This window comes from Zalophus californianus, chromosome 6 (genome assembly GCF_009762305.2).
Source record: "Zalophus californianus isolate mZalCal1 chromosome 6, mZalCal1.pri.v2, whole genome shotgun sequence".
Classification (NCBI taxonomy): Eukaryota; Metazoa; Chordata; class Mammalia; order Carnivora; family Otariidae; genus Zalophus; species Zalophus californianus.
Window position 1 is genome coordinate 45,283,571 of NC_045600.1, and position 21,069 is coordinate 45,304,639.

At 38.6% G+C, this 21,069-nt stretch overlaps 1 long non-coding RNA gene across 1 annotated transcript in view; it reads right to left on the reverse strand.

The window, feature by feature from the left end:
• LOC113910577 overlaps positions 1–18,269 on the reverse strand; it is a 33,847-nt gene extending 15,578 nt beyond the window's left edge. The window contains exons 1-2 of the long non-coding RNA XR_003516096.1: positions 18,147–18,269; positions 11,827–11,897 (exon numbers count right to left, since the gene is read on the reverse strand). This is a non-coding gene — a long non-coding RNA (uncharacterized LOC113910577). The remainder of the gene's footprint in view (positions 1–11,826; positions 11,898–18,146) is intronic.
• Between the last annotated feature and the right edge of the window lie 2,800 nt (positions 18,270–21,069).

Below are 21,069 nucleotides of genomic sequence, written 5' to 3' on the forward strand. Positions count from 1 at the left end.
TGTACACACATGCTTTAAACATTTGTGTGTATCATATCTGCTACAATTAAAAGTCAAAAGGAAGGGATTATAGTGAAAGCTCCGTTTGGGGCTGCCTTCTCCCGGAATGTTAGCCAGATGAAATTTTTAACATTTTAAACTTGTATCTCTTGGAAATTAAAACCAAAACAGGCAGGCTCTAAGCCTCAGATTTCAGACCAGCTGGATGAGTGATTTTGCTTATGCTATCTGCTTTGGTTATTTAAGTGACAGATTTTCTTTATCTGCCATGAGAAATTCATTTACAAAGCCAGAAGACACAAAGCTTCATTTGACTAATAAAATGCTCTGTGTGTCTCATCTTCTCTTTCCTTGGTTATTTGCTGTTGTTGCACAACTCCTGGGAGGACAACTTTTTACTAGCACCTGTGTATACCAGCATCAGTATCTAATGCATTTTAGTGGGAGTTAATTTAGATCAGATTCTAAAACAGCTGGGCCAACTCTCTGATTCACAGATCGGTGAGCAGACTCCTAATTCCATCCAGCGAGAGAGAGAGAGAGAGAGAGAGAGAGAGAGATCTATTCGTATGCAATAGACAAATTGTAGATAGGGAGATGGTGGGAAAATAGGAAGATATATACATACGTAAATGGGAGAGAAAGGCAGAGAGAGAGAATAATTTGAAAGGATTTTTAATTATATTTTCATGTCAGCTCTAAATATATGACAAACTAATTCAAAATCAATGTAATTTGAGTTCTTGGGTCCAGCCATACCTGAGGTAGGACTGTACCCCAGGACCAGTTATATGAGTCAAAAAAAGTTTCTCATTTTCCTAAAGTATCTAAATTTTGGATTTCTCTTTTTTAAATAAAAGAAATCCTTACTGTAGCACAGTGTCACTAAAGAACACTGGATGCAGTGTAACATAGTGAAAGATTTGTGGAATGCAACATACTAGTTTCAGGGGCTTACAAGAGTCACAGAAACAACTGTATTTTGTTGCAGAAAAAGTCAAATCTGCAGTGATCTGGGCACCGAGCAATTGGTGAGGGTGTTCAGCACACACACATATTTAACGAGGAAAGGACAGCCAGATTTAAAATCACACCTCTCAACCCCTCAATTAGAGAATTCTTTCAATATTTGCACACATAATATCTTCACTTCCAAATCAATAAAATGTGATTTTGATAGGGACCTGTGTGGATAATTTTCTGTTTCTCATGTATCCTTCTTTGAACCAACCAGTGGCTCCACCCTGGGAATGAGAAACCTAAATAGAGAATATGGGCCCTCCTCCTTCCTTCCGTGTTTTCTGAAGAGAATAGAAAACAGCTCCACCTAAGGAATGAAAACTTAAAATGCCTGTGAAATAAGAGCTCACTGAGATTGGGGAAGAGACAGGAGGGAGAGGTATTAGGTTTGGCCAAGACTTTCAATTAATGTAATCCAGATGTTGGTCTAAAATCTAGATAAGGTTGTCTTAAAGCCCCCTTTCCATCATTTGTGGAAAGCCCAATGCCATCCCCCAAACTTCTGTGAATTCCTGGATTCCTTATATTTCCAAGGTCACCTGCAGAATTCCTTCCAGTTTTGGATCATCTTCTCATCATCCAATCTGGATAAGGGTATCAGCCACTTTTTATGATTTCTACACCAAACAAATAAGCAAAAGCAAAAACACTCACAAAAGGCTTTGTGAGTGTGGAGGTCTATAAACACAAAATGTTGTTCTTTAAAGTTGTTCTTCATCCTTCCAACCTGCTTCTCCTTCTCCTTACCCCTTACCCCATCTCCTCAGCCACAGCCCCATTCAGTTCAAGTACAGAACCAGCCATCTATCTGCTTTGTTGCCTGGTCTACAGCTAACCCACACTTCTCATTATTTACCCTGAGGTTTATTAAATGTTTTCCTGCACAAAGCAACCAAGAGAATTTTGGTTTCAAGTGTTAGATAATAAAGTTTGTCACCATGAAATTGCAAAGGACCAAAGAGCATGGAAGTGTCCCCAGAGAAGGGCATGTTCCGTGTCCCCAATTAATGGCATGTTTGTGGAAGAGGCAGAGGCTCGGGGGATGTGCGAGGCCCTCTGCTCTTGGGACTCAAGCCTGGAGAGCATACCAAGAAAGGGTTCCCAAGCCAAGAGGGCTAGAGCAGAGGACACGCTAGACACTCAAGACACCCAAAGACAGTTTCCAAGACTTTGTGAAACTCTCTCCTTATGTTATCTGAAGGTCTAGGCTTATTGATCATATTTTTTGTTCATTAAATCTTTTTCTAAAACATTCTTTGGGGAAAAAAATAATAATAAAACATCCTTTGGGGCTGACGGTGGTAGGGAAGGAGGATGGAAAGCTTAAGTTTACCTCATGTTTAGATATACTTTTAAAAAGGAATTATCTTTATTATCGCCAATGAATCTCATTTTCCCCTCAAATTCATACGCCCAATGATGGCAAGAGGAAAAAAAACATATTTGTCAGTTAAAGCTATCCCAGCCTCTTTTGGTCTAATGCAGCTGATAGGAGATTAAATATTCATTTAATTCAAAGTTCAAACTCTCTAGCAGGGCTGAGTATTTTTTCTCAGGATGCCTTTCTCCATCCTCGTCTCTCAAGATTGTGTCTGGACAAAAGTTACATAACTTTGTGGGGGGCTGGGAGGAGGGACCTCAGGGCTGTGGATCTTCACAAAGTGGAGTAACTCATCTTGTGCCTGGAGGTGAAGCTGATTCCACATCGTTCTTTGAGCAACAGCCTGGTGCTCTTTGGTCCCTGTCTTGGACTCCAGCTGGAAGCCTCTGCCGTTTATGATCTCCTTCTCCTAGCTCTTCCACTCTCAAAACTTTTGCATCTCCTCAAGGTGGGCAAGAACATCACATCCCTTCCATGTTCTTTCTGTGCTGTAGGACCAGGAAAGCTAAGAGGGCTTGACTTGCCAAGTCTCTTCCTAAACGCTCCAAGCAGCTATTTCTAGCTGCAGCGTCAGCACTGACCTGAGAGTCAAAAGGACTAGAAGTATTGAACAGTGGAAATGATCTCAGAAATCATCCAGCCCAAACACCTCATTTCAAATATATCTTTGAAATATAGAGCACAAAGGAGGGAGAAGGGGGGAAGGTAGACTTGGGGAGATTCAAAGAAAACCCATTAGTGCTCAGTCTTGAAGGATGAATAGAGGTTTGCCAGATGGACAAAGAGGAAATAGGCATATGAAAACATTATCACAATAACAGCATCGAGATAATCTCTCCCTGGATCTGTTCCGCCCCACCCCCCTTCCGGATTCACAGAGCTCATCCACCAATTCTGAGAATGTCAAGGAAGGTCTCATGGTTCTCCCACACCAGTCTTTTGGCTCTGCAGTGGCCATCCTTGCTGTGCTGCATAAACAAGACAACACACATTAAAAAAGAAAATCACATTTATCAACAATGTCAGGTAATAGGAGGTTGGCCATTGCATGACTAGACTCCAAGTGAGCGGTGATAAATTCAGAGAAAGAAGTCACCTGGCTTCTCCAACCTCCCTGGCTCTGACCTTAGCAAAGTCATCCCCATTCCATGCCCCTGTGCGTCAGCTCCCCACAGAAGTCATGGATACAAGTTTCTTCACCACCTCTTAGCTCTTCTCACCAGCCCAGGGAGGAGCATCATCAACATTATGCACTTTTCCAATGCCGATAGAACTTTCAAGTGTGAAGTTTTCTTAATAAAACAAAAACACCAAAGATAAGTAAATGCCTAAAGACATAGAACTACAAGTCTTCAGACATGGGTTCTAGTAACAAGTCTAACTAATTGGGTGACTTTAAACAGCTGCCACACCCACTCTGCTGCTTGGTGTACACATTTGTAAAATGTGTATACCTTTTGACTCTCAGGTCAGTGCTGACGCTGCAGCTAGAAATAGCTGCTTGGAGTGTTTAGGAAGAGACTTGGCAAGTCAAGTCCTCTTAGATCACCTGTAAGGCCTCTTTGTAGTTTTTACTACAAAAGTCTTAAAAGTACTAACATCTTTGTCATCTACTGCATTTTGGATTTAATTACAATTTATTCTTATTATTGTGTGCAATTCCAGGTCACTGACATGCAATAGGAACATGTAAGTATCTGAAATGATTGGCCTCTCTTATTCCTTCTTACCAACTCTTAGGACACACAAAATCCATTAACAACACAGGCATTCAAAATGGTTTTGACCTTTTGTCAGAAAATATCCTAATTATAAGCACAAAGTGTAAGTATAATGCATTTCCCATGTTGTCTTTACTTGGAGCACCTCCCATAATTCAAGCTAGCAAGATACTTTGAAAATACACATGTGTTGGAATTTGACTCAAAATAACTGTCTTTCATGGTTTACATTGACTACAAAGGGAGTTAACTGGTAAGATGTACGTGTTTTTGGGTGCCCTCTATGTGCTTTTACAAGTGTTTTTTCTCTTTGATGATTTAAACCATATGTTGAGGTATTTAGAAGATTATTTTATCAGGAATCCTCCAGTTTGAAAGAAATACCAAGGCAAAGCCCACAAGTTTATGCAAGATGTGTATGCGTGCACACGCGTGCGCGCACACACACACACACACACACACACACATGGGGTGTAAATCATCCTTTGTCTTCCAGCAGTTGGACTGCCATATTGATAAATAGGACCTGTCACATTAATTTAATCTTGAATTGCTCTGAAACATTGTTTTGGTACAAATATAAATTCTGTAGAGTAATGGAATGTGTTAACCTTTTAAGAAATGAATGTTTAATGACTGTGAAAAAAACATAAATAATAAGAAACAAAAATTACAGGATTTGCTAAATTTATCCTCTAAGTTTGCAAAGTTTGTAAAATATTTGGGGAAATAATGTTATACTTCAAATAACACCCTTGGAAAGCTTGGTCTCTACTAAGATCCTGCTCAGGATCTTGCTACCAAATAAATTCAAAAACCTCAGTATCTCGGGGCACCTGGGTGGCTCAGTCATTAAGCGTCTGCCTTCGGCTCAGGTCATGGTCCCAGGGTCCTGGGATCAAGCCCCTCATCGGGCTCCCTGCTCCACGGGGAGTCTGCTTCTCCCTCTCCCACTCCCCCTTCTTGTGTTCCCTCTCTCGCTGTGTCTCTCTCTGTCAAATAAATAAATAAAAATTAAAAAAAAACAACCTCAGTGTCTCTAAGATCTGCAAAAAATAATAATAAAATAAAAAATAAAAACCTCACCCAATGAGGCTTCATTAATAACAGTTATGTACTTAAACATAAGCACCTGAAATGGCAATAGGTTTCATCTCTTTTGTCAATCCTGATCAACAAATTCTAAGTTCAAGAATGTTGCCTTGAGAAGGATCTGAGGCTCTACCTGGGATCAGAGTCCTGACTGATTGTTCATGTCTACAGAGGGAGAGGGAAACAGCAGTGGCCACATAAGTGCTGCACATCTTCACACATCTCCACAGACGTCTATGCCCTGAAACCCTGTGTGTGGTGCTGGAAGGACAGTCATCCTCTCATAGTTTTCATCAAGTCACTAGCCCTTCCAGAATTTAAAGTTGCTCCAGATTATACTTCAGATCAACAGGTGGAAATTTGTTTCATTTACTCATTTCTCATATTGATATCAGTCTTAACTCCCATATAACAATCCTTTTTGTTTTTAATCTCTTTTTCATTGCCTTTCCTGTGCTCTCTTAGCACCCAAAACAAAAAGAGTCAAAAAAATGAATATGAGCATAACACAGGCAGAAGGAGCAGGGACGGTATTAGCTTTCATGATGAAAACGAAAAAGCCTCCCACATTGCAAAATTTTATTTATGTAAGATTTATTTTGGAAAAGGGAAACCTATAGGAAGAGAGATAAAATCAGCAGTTGCTAAGGTCTGGGGGTAGGAGGAGGAGATTGACTACAAAGGGGTATTAGGGAACTTAATGGGGTGATAGAAATGTTCTGTATCTTCATTGTGGTGGTGGTTACACAACTGTATTCATTTGTCAAAACTCACTGAACTGTATACCTAAAAAGGAGGAATTTCACTCTATGTGATTATACCTCACTAAAGCTGGTTTAAAAATAAAATTAAAAACCCTGACTAATTTGGGGGCACCTGGCTGGTTCAGTTGGTAGAACATGCGACTCTTGATCTCAGGGTCATGAATTCAAGCCCCATGTTGGGCATAGAGATTACTTAAAAAAAAAAAAAAACTTTGAATAATTTGAAACATAAAATCTGAGAGTAGTGAGATAAGTAAGTAGATCTTGCCTGCATATAGATATACAGAACTTGTCTATTACGTATTTAAGTTCAGATAATAATCTAGTGTATGGCTGTTCTTTTTTTCTTCAAAAATTTATGAGTGGCAAGAGCATTTACATTAGACTCACACAAGCTTTTGTGGAATCGAGAGGGTTCCCCTCAAAAAAGTCAAGATCATACTACCTGAGCCTTTTCTTCTGCAGTAAAATTCATTAGCTGAAATGTCAGCACAACATTGGTATGATAGATCCTTCTTCAAGGAGTTGGCCTCTGCAACCCTTCTTCCAGTCTCAGTACATTTGTAATTAACAAGACAGATGAGTTCTCTCAGCCTAGCCTTCCAATTCCCAAGAAACAATGTAACAAGGGGTTCTTAAAATCCCCCAAATTACAAATGAAATAACCCATTTAAGATCATTAAACTTCTGATCTGTCAAAGCAAGGAAATGAAGGACCAAATATTACAAACTATCATTAGTACCCTACATATCAGAAACAAATTATTTTGTTAACTTAGTTTATTAACATTATTGTAATACAATATTAGTTTCCATGGTTATATTACCCAGACTGTTCAGGAAATATTAGATCAAACCTTTCATTCTCTTCACTTCCAGTGAGACTTTTAAATTGCTTAGGTGTTAAAAATGTGCACATTATTATTAATAATAAAAACTCACTACAATTACCAATGAATTTTATGAAAGTATACCTAACTTGTCAGTAGATTTTTAGACAAATCTCTTCTTTGGGCTGTCATTATCCTTTTCTGTTATCTTCTCATAATACTTTTGTGCTTAGTTACTATAAAACTGTAGAAGTTATAGTAACCTATCTAAATTTTATGGTAAGAAATTTTAAATGTTTTGGGCTGTAAATTGATTCTGAAGAACAAGAAGAAACTGTGATCATTACCTAATTAAAGTAGCTCCTTGCCAAATGTAGAATGGTCTTTTAAATATTTTGTTTTGTTTTGTTTTTATGAGCTTCGTTTTTTTTTTTTTTTTTTGAGAGAGAGAGAATGAGAGATAGCACGAGAGGGAAGAGGGTCAGAGGGAGAAGCAGACTCCCCGCTGAGCAGGGAGCCTGATGCGGGACTCGATCCCGGGACTCCAGGATCATGACCCGAGCCGAAGTCAGTCGCTTAACCAACTGAGCCACCCAGGCGCCCTATGAGCTTGGTTTTATTTTGTTTTAGATTCCACATGTAAGAGAGATCACACAGTATTTGTCTTTCTGTGTCTGACTTAATTCATTTAGTATAATGCCCTCAAGTTCCAACAATAGTATCACAAATGGCAAGATTTTATTCTTCTTTATGGCTGCATAATATTCCACCATACATATATGATTAATGATGTTGAGCATCTTTTGGCTGTTTGTATGTCTTCTTTGGAAAAATGTCTATTCAGACCTGCCCATTTTGAATTAGATTGCTTGTTTTTCTGCTATTCAGTTGTGTGAGTTCTTTATATACTCTGGATGTTAGCCTCCTATCAGATATATGATTTGCAAATCATGACCCATGTCAAGTAGCTTACTAACTATGTTTTTTTTTTTTTTCAAGAGTTTTATGGTTTCAGGTCTATGTTCACATCTTTAATCCATTTGTGTGTGATGTAAGGTAGTGGTCCAGTTTCATTCGTTTGCGTGTGGCTGTCTAATTTTCCCAACACCATTTATTAAAGTGACCATCTTTTCTTCATTGTATATTCTTGGCTCCTTTGTCAAAATAATTGACTATATATGCATGGGTTTATTTCCAGGCTATCTATTTTGTTCCATTGATCTACTTATCTGTTTTTGTGCCAGTACCGTACTGTCTTAATTACTATAGATTTGTAATATATTTTGAAATCAGGGAGCATGATAACCCCAGCTTTGTTCTTTCTCAAGATTGCTTTGGCTATCAGGATCTTTTATGGTTCAATACAAATTTAGTATAGTTTGTTCTATTTCTGTGAAAAATGTCATTGGAGTTTTGATAGGGACTGCATTGAATCTGTAGATTGCTTTGGGTAGTATGGACATTTTAATACATTTAATAACTATTAATTCTTCCAATCCATGAGCATGGGATATCTTTCCATTTATTTGTGTCTTCTTCAATTTCTTTCATTAATATCTTATAGTTTTCAATATATAGGTCTTTTATTCCTTTGTTAAATTTATTCCTGGGTATTTTATTCTTTTTGATACAATTATAAATGGAATTGTTGTCTTAACTTTCCCAAGCAAAGGGATTATTAGCAAGAAGATTGAATCAGTAATCAAAAACCTCCCGGCAAACAAAAGTCCAGGACCAGATGACTTCACTTCACTGGTGAATTCTACCAAACATTTAAAGAAGAATTATTACCAATCCTTCTCAAACTCTTCCCAAAAATAGAACCTACCTAAATTTTATGGTAAGAAATTTTAAATGCTTCAGGCTATAAATTGATTCTGAAGAACAGAAAGAAACTGTGATAATTACCTAATTAAAGTAGCTCCTTGCCAAATGCAGAATGGCCTGACTTTTAAATGTGTTTTTAATTCTGTTCTTTCAACAGAAAACAAAACAAAAACAAACAAACAAAATGCAACTACTTAATGATCTTATGATTTCACTGCTCAACCAGGTTGCTTTGTTTTGTCTTGTTTTATTTTATATTTTTTTAAGTAACAAAAGAAGCAGATAAGAGCACTGGCCCAGAAGTTTAAATGTCATTTGTGTATAATAATGAGCATAAAAATCTAAAATCATTTTCAAATTGTAATACCAGTCAATAGTCACCCTATTTGTCTCTCCTCAAAATTCTAAACAAATTCTTTAGTAACAATTAGTTCCCAGTATTGTTAGGTTTTTACAAAGACAAATAGTTTACTTTGTAGAAAAAGTTCACCAATGGAATATTGCAATTGAGGTTGAATCACGTCCACAAATGTTAAAATACCAGCCTTCTCAATGGGCATGTATTGAAAATTGATTAACTGAGCAAAAGGAAAGAACTGAGAATTTTCTTGAGTTTCCAATTCCTGTTTATAGGTGCTATTTTCTAAAATGTTTCATTACACTGCTTCCAAAGCAAATCTTTGGAGTAAGTATAGCATTGTGTCTTTGATACTATGCTTCACTATGGGACAAATAACTCAGAGGAAAGATATTTTAAAGTCTTTATGCCTTATTTATAAAATGGAGTTAGTGGGTATCCTATAACATTGTTGTAAGGATTAAATGAGATAACACATGTAAAAGTCTTAGAACAGCACCTAAAACATAGTGAGCACTCTGTGTTACTTATTATTGTTATTGTTGCTGTTATAATAATAGCTACAGTTCTTGGAGCATCTCCTATTTTCCAAACAATAATATACATTAATATTTTAATCTCTGCAAAGTAATACATTATCTCTACCAATGGGAAAACTGAATTTAAGAGTTTAAGTAACTTGGGGTGCCTGGGTGGTTCAGTCATTAAGCGTCTGCCTTCAGCTCGGGTCGTGATCCTGGGGTCCTGGGATCGAGCCCCATATCAGGCTCCCTGCTCCATGGGAAGACTGCTTCTCCCTCTCCCACTCCCCCTGCTTGTGTTCCCTCTCTGTCTCTCTCTCTCTCTGTCAAATAAATAAAATCTTAAAAAAAAAAAAGAGTTTAAGTAACTCAAGGTGCCTGGGTGGCTCAGTTGGTTGAGCAGCCAACTCTTGATTTTGGCTCAGGTCATGATCTCAGGGTCTTGAGATGGACCCCCACGAGGGGGTCCCCATGCTCATTGTGTAGTCTGCTTGAAGTTCTCTCCCTCTGCCCCTCCCCCAGTTTGGGTTCTCACTCTCTCTCCCAAGTCAATAAATAAAATCTTTTTCAAAAAATAAAACAAAATCTTTTTAAAGACTTTATTTATTGATTTGAGAGGAGAGAGAGAGAATGCGCACACATGAGCATGCATACAGAAGAGAGTAGAGGGAGGTGCAGAGGGGGAGGGAGAGAGACAAGTAGACTCCCCTGGGAAAGCGGAGCCCAAGGTGGGGCTCTATCCCATGACCCTGAGATCATGACCTGAGCTGAAACCAAGAGTCAGAGGCTTAACCAACTGACCCACCCAGGCTCCCCAAAATAAAGTATTTTTTTAAGAGTTTAAGTAACTCGTCCAACAACACATGAATTCATACCAAGATCTAAAATTGGAGTCTGAGCTACATCTACTTTCCCACTCCAACAGCATGACCATTCGTCCTTCATCTTCACACATCTAAGAGAAGAATCAAGATGTTTTCTACTCAAAATAGTACAATGAGGCATGATTTATGAAAGAGGCAACATCTAAAGTCTTAGAACACAGTCCTTAATTCCCACTAAAAATACTCATATTTATTCTCTCATGAGTCAGATAATTAATCTTGAAACATCTCAAATAAAAGCATATGCTGGTCTCAGTGACTGCTTGGGTGATTTTTAAAGTTTCTTAGATTAAATAAATGTTAAAACCTAGTTAAAAGTGTGTTCTAGCCAATTAGCAGAATAATTAACCAGAAGCATGGTAGTTGAGTAGCCTCATAAGCAACTAGTTAGAGGCAAAGTGTTCTATTCTAAAGAGGAAGCTAAGGTTCCCCTAATTCTTTCCCCACTTATGCAGTGGCAGTTTTCCATCAACCTTTCCTGTAAAGATCTCAGGAAGAATACAAACTTACTGCTTATAACCTACTCTTGCTGTTCTCATAGCATTTACTTCCTATACCACACATAGAACATGACATATTTTTCTTGAGTTACTTTTTTATTTACATATCTAATTTTCTCAGTGAGTAAGATAATAGGTAGATTATCACATTCTTTCTTATTTTTTCCCTTAAAGTAGGTCTCAGAGCACATTTTTCAAGTACAATTGAAATTAGCCAAATTCTAAATAGAAGATGGTCCTTATCACCATATCACTGTGTTCATGACTATTAATCCACATAGACAGTCCTATTAAAGGCAGAGGAACTATTTAAACTAATGGGAATTGACCAATAAAGCATAAAATAGAACAGAAAAGCAGATGTTTAATGTGCTATGATGGACCCATTGGACAACTCTCAAAAGACACAAAGACTTGGGGTCAAATCGTTCAGTACTGACCAAAAGGATTGGAATTTTTTTTCCATGCTGGCCAATATACTCAACAAGATTCTTGCACAAAGAAGAAAACAGCCCTGTGTGTAGTAAAAACAGTTTGTCCCCAGGATAATTTCCCATTCTCAGTGGTCTGAGTTTTCCAAGTCAAACCAGCTGAAATAGAAAGTCCTTAAATGGCCATAATTCATGAGCAATAACCTGGGTAATTTATGGTTTGTAGTCCAAGAGTTCAAAATGGGAAGAGCTAGCAACTAGATTTCCCATTTAAAAGATGTGTGGGGGTGGGGGAGTTTGTTGGGGGGAGGGTACCGACATCTGCACTACCAATGCCACAATGGTTAGGCATCATCACAGTATGAAATGTGCACATTGCTGGTTAGCAACAGTGTTACCAGGTGCAAAATCTTGATCGTAGTCAATGTGGGAATCTGGACTTGCATCTGACATGTTAGCATGAAGTTGGTGTATCTCCAATTGCCATAGTTTCTTACCCTGACATCTTTCATCACACTCATTAAGGAAGAGGAGGAGAGTACATGTGGTCACCAGATTCATTTTGTTTCTGAAAGAAAGCCACATCCTTTAATTACCCCTTACCATCTTATTGCTCCAATTATTATGGGAACTTTGAAATAATTTTTATTTGACATAGGCTTTTTAATCAAGAATAAGCAAGACCACACACCCTCCTGATTGATACATTAAAAACATATGTCTATTATGATAAATACCCTCATGGAAAAAAAAGTTTCAGTGAAAAGCCAAACTAAGTGATAGACCCAGACTCACCGCTACCCCATTTGTCACCTTTCATAAAGTTGCCCTTCTTAGGATTTCAAATTCATAATATGCTAAATAGGACATTCATAGTGTATATGCCTTCTGTCAGTATATCTCAGTGTGGTGTGAAAGGTCCAGATTATGATTCTGATGTCAACTTTGCCATGATCCAAGAGTAAGAATCATAAAACCAAGGAGCAAGAAAAATTGAGTTGACATAAAAACTAAAATTTAGGACAAGACAAGGAAGTCTACAGCTAGATATCACTGACCTTTTCCATTTTCCCATCTGAAATTTTCCAAGTTTAACCAGATGATATCCAGAATAGTTGGATTTAAAAAAAATCTGGATATTGAATGGAGGGAGGATTTCAATGTCTGATATTAAATTATCAACATGTGAAATACATGCAAAATAATAGGACGATTGACATCTATTGGACATAGTCCCCATATATGGTATGTGCAAAAGCATGTAATGTACAAAAGCACATAAGGGAGAGCAATGTGAGACCCTACAACACAGCATAATGACACAGAAGAATCTAAAATACAAGATTCAAAAAAGAAGAAAGAAGAAAAGAAAGAAAAAAGAAAATAATGAAAGAGAAGAATCACGAAAAATTACAAGGTAGCATAAAGATCAATAAGTTTGAAAACAATATTATATTTTGTGAACTTAACAGGATTGCAGAGTTTTCAGCAGCATTTTGTCAGAGGATTTGTAGTCTTATTTTGTTTTTTACTTTCGGTATGATCAAAGATGGAAAACATTCCAAAGTTCTAGGCTGAGAAGCTGAAATTTGACGAGGCTGCTGGTTGGCATGGAAAAATCAAATTGTAAGAAAGCCAGTTACAAGGGGAAGCAGAGCTGGGAGACCTCAAAGTGACATGGTGGCAGCCATGGGAATTATGTCATTGTATCATGTCAGAGCTAGAGGCACAATTTGGAAGCATAAATCTTCGGAAAGAGAGGATTTTTGCAATTATGAGAATAAGTGCACTAAACATAGTCCACACTCAATAAATACTTCTTTCACTGAATGAAAAGGAGTGGGTAAAAAATAAACAAAAGCAAGGAATTAAGAACAGAGCCTTCAAAGATGCCCTCATCTGTGCAAATAAGTCAACAGAGAGAATGTAAAAACTATTGTAAATTGTAAATTAAATGTTTAATTACATTAAAAACAAATGTAAAAACAATTACAAAGAGGACAGATACAGAGAGGGAAGGCAAGGTGTCAAGGAAGCCGGAATGAAGGAATATTTAAAAGAAGATATGATCACAGTATCGAATGAAAAGTAGCAATTTAAGGAAACTGCATTATATCTGCTGAAAGTATGATTCCAAATGTTCTCTAGAAGGAATATGATTTTAAAATTTTCTGAAAAACTCTGTGGCTGAGACTTATAAGCTGAAGCAATTTATGGTAACAACAATCAACAACTATGCAAATAAAGCTAACGTCAATTTCAGCTAAGAAAAATTTTTAAGCTGTTTAGAAAGAGATAACAGGGATAAAAGAAAGAAAGAAAACATTCCCTCTAATGGGAGAAAAAAAATCATTTGGGTTTTGATAAGCTTAATGATGTAATGCTACTGCAAAACATTTATTCTTTTTCTTCTGCTTTCTCAGAAGGAAATAAACCACTTTTTCCCCAAAATGCAGGGAAACTAAGACCGTCCCTGTGAGTATTTAAAAGCAGGTTTACAAAATACCAGGAGTCTTAACGTGAGATTCCTGGGTGTTGGGCTTCAGAAGATCTGTAACCCTCTTACACTGCATTCCATTCCTGCTACTCATGAGTGGAAGAGGGTCCGTGGCCTCCATCAGATTCTCAAAGAACACGTTACCCTATAAAAGTTAAGAACCACTGTTCTAGAGAAAGTAATACTTTTGGCCACTGGGGGAAATTGTTTAAAGGAGTTTGATGGTGAGTTGGGCTGACATCTGCACATTCTTACTCATCTCACCACTTTCCCTTCCATCTCAGTGAAGTAGCACTCTCCTCTTGGGCTTTCTCAGTGCTTTAAATCTCACCTCCTCTCTGTTTCTTCTCAGTCTCCTTTGCCCCATAAATATTGTTCCCAGGACTCCAGGTCTAATCCCTTTCTCTTCTTACATTATATATTCTATCTGGCTAATCCGTATTCTATCTGGCTCTAACAAATTTCTACAGGATGGTCATAAAGTCTGGAAGCATAGGTGAATACATAAGAAATGATTTATTGATACTATATTATAATACATGACAAAATATTATTATCTATGTTTTCAGAATTTATGGTCATCCTGTATATATTTATGGTTTCCAAATTAATCTGAAACCAAGAAGTCTTCCTTGAGCTGGATGTGATTTTCAGACTGTGGACTGCCTGTGGAACATCTCTACTTGGCATCCTCCAGACACTTCTCACATAACATGTCCAACATTACCTCCCCTTGCTGTCCCCATCTTAGGGAAAGCTATCCGCATTCTTAGCCAACTCTCAAAGTACAAACTCAAGAGTTACCCTCCATAGCTCCCAGGTTTCTGAGAGTTAACCTCAGCAGCTCCCTCTTCTTCACCACCGCTCTTTCCAACTGATCATCGATCCTGTCTATTCTACTTCATAAACACTTTCACTCCAGTCCATCTCACTGATACTGTCTTAGTTGAAGCTCTTATCATTTCTTGCTTCAACTATTGTACTAAAGCCTCTCTACTGGTCTTCTTACCTTCAGTCTCACCTCCTTCCAATCAATACCTCCTCCAAAGATTCTTCCTAAAATGCAAATCCAATTGTGATAATCTCCTACTTCAGACTCCCCTCTAGCTTCAGTTGCTGAACAATATAGCCTAAACCCCTTGGCCTTCATCTTGTAACTTTTCACCTTCATTTCTTTGGTGCTACAGCCATACCCATTAACTCAACCTTCCTCAAACATGGCTTGATGTCTCTGCTTGGATTTTCCTCCCTGGTATCCACCAGTGATGAGCTTCTATTAATCCTTAAAGGCTCAGCTCCAGGGTCCCTGAAATTATCTCTTCCCCCACCTCTACTGTCACCCCTCAGTATTTGTACTTCTTTATTCTGTGCTCTGAGAGCAACTTACATCGTCATCATAATGCATTAAAATTATTTGTTTAAAATCTCTTCCACACTAGATTATGAGTTCCCAAAGGCCACTTATTCATTATTCTCCATGTACTCTAGCACCTAGCATTCAATAATTATGTGCTCAACAGAAGCATGATAATGTGGAAAGAGATTATGTGGAACCAGAAAGGATTTGCATTTTGTGATAGGCAAAAGGTCTTCTGTAACCAGTATTAGCTTCTGACCCAGATTAGGCATGGAAAGCTTAACTGAGGTAGAACTATAGCAACCATAATGGGATAGGATCTAGATCCAGGAAAGGTAATGAAAAAACAGATCACCTTTGGGGACTGAGAGGGAGCCCAGACTGGCAGAATATTCAGGGTACCCAAAAGGATAACAGACAACTGATTTCTTTAAGAAAGAAGTCCATGAGGGGGCCTTGTCAGTAAGATCTAACAGGGTGCCCTGGCAGGTGTATGGTGCACAGCAATGTCCTGAAATGGGACATATTTTAAGATTCTGATTGAAAGTAATCAGCATTAAAGAGGGCTTTGAGCAGGAAGCAGTGCCCAGTCCTGGGAGGAATTGGAAAGCAGCCCTGGTGGGGCTGGGACTCTCAGCAGGTAATCAGGACTGGAAACCAGGCACAGGGAAACAGGTGGATTTTTCTTCAATATTGAGCTTAAGGGGAGCTTGGTGTCTGGGACATACTAAACCGGGAGCAAAGCCAAAGGCAGAGTTCCAGCAACAATGACTTGAGTTTAAGACATAGGAGTATTGGGGCGCCTGGGCGGCTCAGTCGTTAAGCGTCTGCCTTCGGCTCAGGTCATGATCCCAGGGTCCTGAGATCGAGCCCCACATCGGGCTCCCTGCTCTGTGGGAAGCCTGCTTCTCCCTCTCCCACTCCCCCTGCTTGTGTTCCCTCTCTCACTGTGTCCCTCTCTGTCAAATAAATAAATAAAATCTTAAAAAAAAAAAAAAGACATGGGAGTATTGAGCTAGAGCCCCTGAAAGTCCCACCCAGGATAGGATTTATCCAGAGTCTAAGAGAGAGCAGAGTAAGGCTAAGATGTTGTCTTAGCATGAGGAGGAGTGCGAGGGCTAGGGAGTCAGGCAGGCCCTGACTATGTCTGTGGGATATTGCATTTAGGAAATTTGAATATCCTCTTAGGAGTGCAGATCTAATTTTATTTCTTTTAATTCGAGACTTTTCTATTGGCACTTTTTTCCAACAAGACCTTAGCTTTTCCAAGGAAACATGGGTTTTTCTCCTTCAGAGTAAGATAAGCAAAGATAAGTAAAATTGGGCTAAAAAATGTTTTCATTAAGATGAGATAAGTATATTAACTAAGGTAGGTAAAAATCAGACTTAAAAGTGTTCATTTTTTTATATCTTAGCTTTAAAACTGAAAAATAAAATCACTAGACTCCTTCAGGAAGCATAAAATCAAAAGTGGTCAGAGCAGAATCTGACCACTCTTTATTCAATCACTTTATACTCCAGGGTTGAGTAATGGTAACTCAGGCCTGCTGTAAGAGACAAGGTGAGGTCTTCTTGAGGTCAGGGAGGTAAGCTTAGGATTTCCTACTTTATATGTTGAAGTTCAGGTTCAGATTATACTTTAAAAATGAGTTTTGAGGCTAAAGTTTTTAAATGACCCGTCAAATACAACTTTCTTTTTCTATAAATGAAGAAATTGATGCTCAGAGAAGTTAAGTGCAATTTTAAAAACCTGTATCTCTGGTTGGCAGCAGACATTTGATGATACAGTGGGAAATTAAGTACAAAACCATTCACAAAACTACTAGAGCAGTTTTTCAACCTACAACAGAAAATCAATGTCCCAGTGCCCATATTCAGGAAACCCAGTGAGTGGTATAAAAATATTTTTTAAAAAGACATGATGGTAAAAGTAGATAGATAGATAGATAGATAGATAGATAGATAGATAGATAGATAGATGATAGATAGATAGATGATAGATAGATAGATGATAGATAGATAGATCGAAGTAAATATTTTCAGCTTTCTACATTTTTTAAAAACTCAAAAACAATGTGACAAGTAGTCCTGTCTTTACAAAATTTAAAAAGAGTTTGAACTGAGCAGACCAGCAAGAGTGCAGTCAAGAAAACAAAACCCATTTTGTATCTTTCAAATAAAAGTACAAAGAACTGGTTACATAGATGATGGAATAGCTGAAAATCCAAACAAAGAATGGCAAGACTCCCCCAAGATAAGCAAAAGCAGGAAGATGCCACCACTCCTTGGGCTGGGGGATCAATAGTGGGAGGTAGTGTTCCTAGTGTCCATTCAATGAGAGCTGAACCAAGAAGGAGGTTTCTAGCAGAGGCTGGGCCCAGAGAGGGAGAGACTGCCCAATGGGGCCTAAAATTTCAGGGGGGATTTAGCTGCTACTCACTCCAAAAAACCACACAAGACTTTCTTTCAGGGTAAGGGAAGGTCAGTTTAAATTAGGAATTGACTCTTCCCCAACTCCACCCCATCTCTCTCTCTGGTTTTGCTTGCAATCTGATTCATCTTTCTCACCCCCAGAGGCACCTCTGAGAGCAGAGTCCAGCCCACTCTCCAAAGGAAGGAAGCAGCCCAACAATACTGATGTAAGCCAACTGCCCATATCCGTTGGGGTTAGGTAAGAGGAGTGAGCCACCACAAGACAAAGTGACCCAGAGAAGTGTGCTTCCTGAGCATAATGAAAACACTAAGGTTAAAGTTGATCACTAACTACAGTCAAATCACCTTCCAAGTTCTACTTTGCTTAATTAATTATTTTCTTCTCTCTCTGACATATAGTAGACACTTAAAGGAACATTTTTAACCTACACAGCCAATTGCCTCCTTCAAGCCAGCAAAGCATAATCCAGAAAGACAGAAAACAAAGAAGTCAACCCTGCTTTACCAGTGAGATGTTTCTTGAAACCCACCATTTTTCATATCTGTTCCTTGAGAGCTGGGGACAATACCCAGGGTCTTTGGCCTTGAGTTAATCACTTGGGGAGAATCTGTAACAAGGGACAATGGATCCCCTCTTTTAAGGTCATCCTGACATGTGGAGGCCTTCTAGCATTCCAGAACCTGACTCATTCCAGAACATTGCTTTGTTATGGTGTCAGCTGTCAGTGGGCCAGGTGACAGGAGCTGAGCCACCTCTGAGCCAGCCAAGCCTGAGGACACAAAAGCAGATGTTGGATTCTAAATCTGCCCCTCTTCCTTCCAATTCACATTCCCACCTGGACACCCAGGCCACTCCCATCCACCTCTCTTCCCTTTTTCATTCATTTATTCATTCATCAACTCATGTAGGAAACATTTTTAAATCACCTACTATGTGCCAGGCACTGGGAGTAAGGGGGAAAACAAAACAAGCAAAAATCCCCATCCTCATGGAGCTTATGTTCTAATCTGGGGTGACATAGTTTGTCCAACGATGACATGATGTTATGGAAAAAATAATAAAGTAGGGAAAAGTCATGTGTTTTCCTAGGATGGAAGCACTGAAATTGACAAAAAGGGGTCCAAGGAAGACCTTTTTGTAAGGGTGATGTTTTTGAGCAAATATCTGAAGTGAGAGTGTGAATGTTACAAATACTTTAGGAAAGAGCATTCCATTCAGAGGAAATAGCATGTGCAAAGGTCCTAGGGATGGACTATGCATGATAATATGCTCCAGGAACAGCAAGAAGCGCATTGTCGTTAGAGTGGAGTTAGCACAGTGGCAAAAACAAGGAAACCAGTTGCATTAATCTAGGGGAGAGATAAAGGTAGAGGTGGTAGTAGGTGGATTCTGAATATATTCTAGCTTTTTTTTTTTTTAAGCTCCTCCAAAGTGTGAATTGTGGTCATTTATTCTCTTTACTTGAGTCTTTGGGATAAATCTAGGATTTCTATTAATCTAGGCTGCAGGAAACTGGAGCAGTGAGGAGCTCAGTTACCAAAGCTTGGATTAGTACCTTCCATTGATTTTAAAGAATCTGTGAAGTGGAAAATAAATATAATGAAGAGGAAAGAAGAGGTTAGGATTGGTTAGTATTGGTCAGGATGAGGAACATCAACGTCAATATATTGAGTTCCTAATATGGTGAAGTCCCTACATTATGAATTTAAATATGTTATCTCATATAACCCTTGGAATAACCATGTGAAAATCAAAATTTTATCTCTTTGTGAAGAAGTTATGACTCAGGAAGACTTAATAACTTAGCTTAAGTCACATGATGAATCCAAGGCCAAGCCAGAATTTGAGCCTAGCTCCCTTTCTCTAAAGTCTGTGGTATTTCCTCTACACTACAATTATTCATTCACTCAACAATGCTTATTGGATGCCTGGTACAACAGTATAAGACACAGAAATGAGCAAGATATGGTGTCTGACTGCAATAAATTTCTAATTGGAAATATGACACTTAGAAAATTATTGCTGGGACAAAGATACAAATGTAGGGACCCGAAGGGGTACGTGTACCCCAATGTTTATAGCAGCAATGTCCACCATAGCCAAACTGTGGAAAGAGCCAAGATGCCCATCGACAGATGAATGGATAAAGAAGATGTGGTATATATACACAATGGAATATTATGCAGCCATCAAAAGGAATGAGATCTTGCCATTTGCAACGACGTGGATGGAACTGGAGGGTGTTATGCTGAGTGAAATAAGTCAATCAGAGAAAGACATGTATCACATGACCTCACTGATATGAGGAATTCTTAATCTCAGGAAAGAAACTGAGTGTTACTGGAGTGGTTGGGGGTGGGAGGGATGGGGTGGCTGGGTGATAGACATTGGGGAGGGTATGTGCTACGGTGAGCGCTGTGAATTGTGCAAGACTGTTGAATCACAGATCTGTACTTCTGAAACAAATAACGCAACATATTTTAAGAAAAAAGAAAAAGAAGATAACAGGAGAGGAAGAAAAGGGGAGTATGTCAGAGGGGGAAACGAACCATGAGAGATGATGGACTCTGAAAAACAAACTGAGGGTTCTAGAGGGGAGGGGGGTGGGGGGATGGGTTAGCCTGGTGATGGGTATTGAGGAGGGCACGTTCTGCATGGAGCACTGGGTGTTATGAACAAAGAATGAATCATGGAACACTGCACCAAAAACTAATGATGTAATATATGGTGATTAACATAACAATAAAAAATTAAAAAAAAAAAAAAAAAAAGAAAATTATTGGTGGGAAATATAGTTCTCTTTCTTTCATTCATTCTACAAATATTCATTGAGTGCCTATTCAGTGATGGCATAAAAAAGTCATTCTTTCCTAAAGCTTATACTCTGATGGGAGAATCCAGACAATAAACAAATAAAAATGTAAAACCTCTCAGGTGGGAATGAATACTGTGGAGAGAAAATAAAGTCAGGCTGTAGTGTTACCACTATTCTATATGGGTTGGTCAGGACTGCCTCTGCTAGATCACTTTTAAGCAAAGACTTAAAGGAAGTGAGAGAATGTGATGTGCAAATATCTCAAGAGAGAGCCTTCCGACCAGAGGGATCAGCTGGTGTGAAAGCCCTGGGTGGGACATACTTGGTGTAGTTTTCAGGAAGAGCTAGGAACTGATATGGCAGGAGTGGAAGGAGTAAGGGAGAGGGTAATGGGAGAGGAGGTCAGAAGGCTGGTGGTGAACGGAGCAGCAGAGAGATCAATTATGAGACTATTGCCATAATCCAGGAGAGATATGATAGTGACTTTGCCCAGGATAGAGAAGTGGCCATGACGAAGAATAATAAGATTTGGGATATATTTTGAAAGTTGAGAATTTGCTGGCAGATATTATGTGAGGCGTAAGAGAGAAAGGCATTTGACCTGAGCTACTGGAAGCATGTAGCTACATTTTCTGAG